Genomic DNA, 6270 nt, shown 5'->3' with positions numbered 1-6270 from the left:
AAAATGTGATCACATGAATGAATTAGGCACAAATTTAGATTAAACCACCTAATCATTTATTATGTTCAAATAAGGTCCAACTCAGTGAGCTGCTGCATTTACACTTATGAATGAAGGCATCAATAATATACAATGCAAACGTACTTTATTTATTGAATTTTCATATATGAGATATATGCACATGTAAAAATATGTAAATATTATATAATAAACCTTTTGGAAATTGGAACAATTTCATATATTGAAATATATATGTCTAGCCCATACAAATATGTATGTTTACATATGTATGCTTATATTGTAGACATATGTTATATAAATATATATCCATCCTACAGCCTGTCAATATAGATATTAAATACAGGAGGGTTCAAAGTCTGAGAACACTTTCCCAGAATGAGAAAATAGACAAGTTTAAAATTAATGAGAAGTTACTAAGAAAAACATATAAGCGTATAAACGTTTTATATGTATGTTGTTTTAATAAACCTGCATATATAAATTAAATGTATATCATTAACATATATGCTTATAGACTAAATAAAAATTCACCATAGATATTTTTAATATGTGTACCAGTACACATTTATGTAATGTATATCTTCATATATCCAGAGGATGTATATATGTGATAACAGTATATCCCCTTATAGGTGACATATACGGCAACATCACTCTTGTTACAGGCATTTATATCCCATATATTACATTTCTGTATATGATAATACAAAAGGTGTGATAATGAATATTCTTAGTATAATTTGCAGGTACTTTGGTGAAATTTAAAACCATATGTTTACACTGTGATACTACCACTGTACTTCTTCTTCCACCCCTGCTATTCTCAGACGTCACTGACTAACAGCTCAGCCAGCTAATCAAAAAATAATAATCTCCTGATCAGTAACCCGCCCTACAACCAGAAACCTGACCACATCAGAGTCAGTCTTACTGTCAGTGAAGTCCCTTAAGGATTTGTCTCTTAAATACTTTGATGCTTGTAAATCCAAGATCATGGAGAACACTGACTTATGATAACAGTGATAACAGCCTGCTGGTAACCATAGAAACTCGTCCAAACTTATTAAAGGCTTGGCTTACGAGCCGAGGAAGGTTCTCCTCCTTACTGTTACCTGTGCTGCAGGTGCCAAAGGAAACAGAGGGAATGTGTATCAGCTAAAGCTGGTCTCAATAACAGCGCTACAGTCCTTGATCATGCCTGGATACAGCTGCACAAAACAGCCATTGTTGCTGTGTGATTAAGCCACCCCACACAGGCACACATATATAATTAGGTGATGTTCGCTACAATGGCTGGTACCTGTCAGCCTGCAGCTCTCTGTGCGGTGGATGAATGGAGGTGTCTGTCTGACAGGGAGGGAGAGAAAAGAAGAAAGAGAAAGGGAGGGGGAAAGGTGGGAATGTCTAATTGCAGGCTGTGTAGTGATACAGGAGGAGAGGAATGTGTCTGACAAGCACATCTGTGATCTTCTGAGCGGTAGGAAGCCTGCTGACAGTTAACAAGAGGCTTCCAGAGCAGCATGTGGGAGACCTGACCCGGGTGAAGTCATTTTGAGCAGGCTTCAAATTAGGGGATATGTGGAAGTATGTGTGCGTCTGTGTGTGTGTGTGTGTGTGTGTGTGTGTGTGTGTGTGTGTGTGTGTGGAGATTTCAAGCTCTCAGAAAAATGGCAAGATTGGGATTTCCTGCTTCCTGTTCCTGAGCAACATGACAAATCTTTATCCCACACTGAGTCAGGGAGATTCCTATAACTGTGAGAATAAAGGCCTCCTCGGAGTTTTGATCACACAGCCAGAAGAGCTCCAGGAGGATTAACATCACATAAAATAAAACTACATTTCTATTGTGTAGATATCTTATTCTTGCAATTGGCTAATTTGTCATATTTTCAATACATGTCAGGCATTATTTTCATGGCTGGATCAGTGCTATCAGGGTGTCAGTGTTTTCTGCACCCTGGGATGCAACAAGCAAGGAGCAGCGAAGAAAAAGTAAAAATAAATCAGGAAAGTCCCATTACTAACTGATGTGGGTACAAACCAAAAACATTTCAGCGTGTACATTTTAAATGTTTACTGAACAAAATAAAAGCTTTAAAAAAAAAAAGAGGTGGTGAGTGTTGGTTTATTGATTGATATAGAGCTGCAAAGAGCAAATAACTGTTTACAGACATCTTCATCTTTACTGCAAATATGGACGTTTTTCTTTTTTGGATTTCTTGCCTGCTTTTCTCAGAGCTTTCAACTGTATCACACAAGAAAGAAAAATGTATTAGTTGTAATGATAGGCCCTGAGACTGTCATCTCTGATTTACTTCTTAATAGTTTAAGGAGCCAAATGACAACATAAAGAAATATACCAATCATCACTAATCACTAATTTAATAAAACTAAGATCATATTAACCCAACTTATGATGACTAATCTAGTGACTATTTTCTTAGAAGGACCATTATCAAAGTCAGGGAGGGCTGATACAGCCCTCTCCATTCAACACTGATCTCTTAATCCAGTCATAAAGATTATCCTATTGGCTCACATTGATAATTATTATCACATGTGAAAGCCTTTATTCCTCTTCTTGGCAGTGGTAGCAGCAGTGGATATGTTATCACTTCATGTCCTGGATATTGTGAGAAAACATTGCCCTGGTCAAGTGGTTAAGTGACACAGGCTAACCATTATTTAGAGTACGTCAGTTGATACTTAAGTTGGCCACAGCAGAGTGAGTAGCCAGGATGAAACTTGCTCCAGGATGATACTCACACAAAAACATGACCACAGAATCGAAGAGTGCAACAGCTTCACAGAAGTAAAGCCACAGGAACGTCACTCAGACACAACACCGGTTTACAGGGAAATCAGATGCTTCTGTTAATCTGCTCTGGCAGTCTTACAGCACACACACACACACACACACACACACACACACACACACACATGTTTTCGTCTGTACAACGGGTAATGCATAGCAGTTATTGTGCAGAAAATCACCAGTCAGCAATACAGTGAGACAGACAGGAGCCCAATAGCATACCACCCCTCGGTCTGTTCCACAGTGGTGTGGGCTGATGTCTTTGCCACACACGCAGACACACACACTGTCTCTGACATCAGATAGGCTGGGTCCTGGCTTGGTGGATCCCCCCGCTGCCCCCCCACCACCACCCCTGTGTCAATTTGTAATTCACTGACATCACTTCCCTCCCAACAGCAACAAACGGCCGGGTTGTTGGGAGAGTCCACTGGATGAGGGGAGAGGAGGGGGGTGTTTGAGTCAAGCCCATGGAATCCATGATATACTGTACTGGTCTTTGTGCTGGAAAGGGGAAAACCAGCTACATCATCCCTACTAGGCTTTTGTTTACTCCGGCCTGAAGAACCTCTCCTTTGTTTTCTTTTTCTTTTTGTTCCGCTCTTCCTGACGCATCTGCTCTTTCTTTCATCACCATGGACTAACAGGTGAGGAGTTAATGAGCCGAGGGGCTAAATCACGGAGGTGGGTCTGAGGTCATGCTGGATGACCTACTGTACTGTAGCATGCAGAGCAATGAGGCACTTCCACAGTTTCTGACATAAAAGCTAATTCAGAAATACATTTTTTTGTTTTTAGGCGGAGTGTACAGTCCTGCAGTCCAAAAACCTCCTGATCCAACTGTATAACTCAAAACGTTTATGGAGTAGAAAATCCAATCGTTAAAATATTTTTACAAATTGGAAAACCAAAGTTTTTTTTTCCCTCACTAGAATTATGAAAGAAGGGAGGGTATTCTCATCGTTTTACATTACGCAATCCCACCACCTGCACCTTGTGTGGATTTAAAATGTATTATTATAGTTCAAGGCTTTGTTTATGCTATTTCATGAGCTATGTATTTCTTCATCCTGCAATGACGACAATCATATTTCCCAACCTTTTTTCTTCTGACGTACCCCAACTGCCCTTTCAAATGACTTCAAGAACCATTTCATAGTTGCAAAACCTTCATTTTCTCAAATGTGTTCATTTTATTTCAATTTATATGTTATTTAACACCAATCCTATAAAAAGTGAATAGAGTTTCTATAATTTGTGTCAATCTAAAATCTAAGTCTGCATTCAACCATTTATCCATTAGTCTGCTTATAGCCTAGCTATTTCAACCTTTTATCCATCCATAGTAATACATCTACTGTATATCGATAGTGTTATTTATAGTGTTATTTTATTTCAGCCTTACCCATTACTTTCAGCTCTCATTCAATTATTTATCCATTGCAATTAGTAGCTATTTCAACTATTTATTCATTATTTTTAGCTGTTATTTTAATAATTTATCTCTTACTTTTAGCTAACTAAACTTAAACATTACCTTTAGTGAACTGTTTTAACAGTTTATGTTGCTTTTAGCTGACTGATGTGATAGTTTATCTCTTGCTTTCAGCTAACTAAATTGAAACATTACTTTTAGCTGTTTTAACAGTTTATCTGTTAGCTTTAGCTAACCCTTTCAATAATCTATCTCTTACTTTTAGCCAACAATATTTAAACATTACCTTTAGCTAACTATTTTAACAGTTTATCTGTTACTTAAGCTAACTCTTTCAATAATATTTCTCTTACTTTTAGCTAACATTAAATATTATCTTTAGCTAACAGTTTTGCGAGTTATCTGTTACTTTTAGCAAGCTATTTCAATCATTTATCCCTTACTTTTAGCTAACTATATTTATCCATTACCTTTAGCAACTGTTTTAACAGTTTATCTGTTAGTTTAAGCTAACTATTTAAACATAAACCTTTTAGGTTACAGTAACCTGTAACTTAATGGTTGATAGTTGAAAATGTAACCAATAAATGATTGAAATCGTTATGGTTACCATTTCATCCATTTATCCATTACCTTTGGCAATTCATGTCTGTTTGATTCCTTTTAGCTAACTGTTTCAACCGTTTACTTTATCCCTTACTTCCAGCTAACTTCTTACTACATTACTATTTATTCATACTTTTAGCAATCTATTCCTAAATTTATTATCTATTAAAATGTTATCATATTTAAATATTTATTTTGAACCATGTATCTATTTGAATACCTTTTCATTGCTTTTCACTTAAAGTAACTGTTTAGACTTCTTTGGTTGATTTCTAACTAGTTTTCATGCTATGCTTCTATATGTGAATATAATTTTAAACAGACTATAATTTAAACTTTTTTCAAATTAGTTAAGCTATCCATTATTTTTGTCATGTACGGCGCTGGTAAGTTCAAAAATAATTCTCAAGGGAAGTACTCCTTGTTGCAAACAACTGATCTAAGAACATGTTAGGTATCCTCCTGTGATGTTTTCGCTGATGTTATGGTAACAGAAGTTGTGGTGGACATCCCAAATCCTGTTGATTTTATGAGTGAGGCCAGGACTAATGAAACATCCCACAGAGTCACGCATCTTTCAGAACGTGAGCAGACCAATTCCCATGACATTTCCCTGCTATTGTCTGCTTGTTTCTAGGAGTGACCACATAGTGATGCTGTAACTTTGAGTGTGTGAAAGCCAAGTAGTAGGCAGGGACAATCACTCAGACGTCTTAGCTCCCAGGGCAACTCATCTGACCCTGGCACAATGAAACGTATCAGCGTGGGAGCAAAGGGATGGAGACAGTGATGAAATAGAGAGGAGGGAAAGCAAGAGATAAGAGCTTATGTGAGAAGGAACAGCTGAATCATGTTGAAGTGATGAGTGTTTATCTGAAAATGATTGGAAGAGAGCAGGAAGAGTGGACCTTGGGTGGAGGGGAAATATCATAGTCAAGAGGGGCAGCTGGTGTTTCCCAAACCGACAGCTCTGTTTTGACTCTCTGGTGATTGAAAACAGCAGTTGGAGCTTGGTGTGGACCTGGTAACGTGGTAAATAGTATTAGGTATTATCTGTGAACATGAGTAGTGAGCCTGTCTGACTCACAAAAACAACAAGCATCCCTCAGCTGGTGCACACTACGCACCATTGTTCCCACCCTGGAGTAATAGAAAACAGCAGAGGCAGGCCTTTACTGTTTAATTTAAGATGGGTTGCTTCATCTACTGTTGTGTCTCTGCACATCTTTAGTCTGCTTACACCCACTTCTGTATTGACTCAGGTGTGTGCGTAAGTTTGTGTTTGACAGACAGCACATTAATGAGGAAACATCTTGATAAATCATCTTTGTGGATGACCTCAGGGTGCTTCTTCCACACCCACCCACCTTGACGATGACAATGCGGTCTGTGT

Source organism: Trachinotus anak, unplaced genomic scaffold (assembly GCF_046630095.1).
Source record: "Trachinotus anak isolate AG129_WGS33_773 ecotype Australia unplaced genomic scaffold, CSIRO_AGI_Tana_v1 ptg000001l, whole genome shotgun sequence".
Taxonomy (NCBI): Eukaryota; Metazoa; Chordata; class Actinopteri; order Carangiformes; family Carangidae; genus Trachinotus; species Trachinotus anak.
This window is presented reverse-complemented; position numbering follows the sequence as displayed.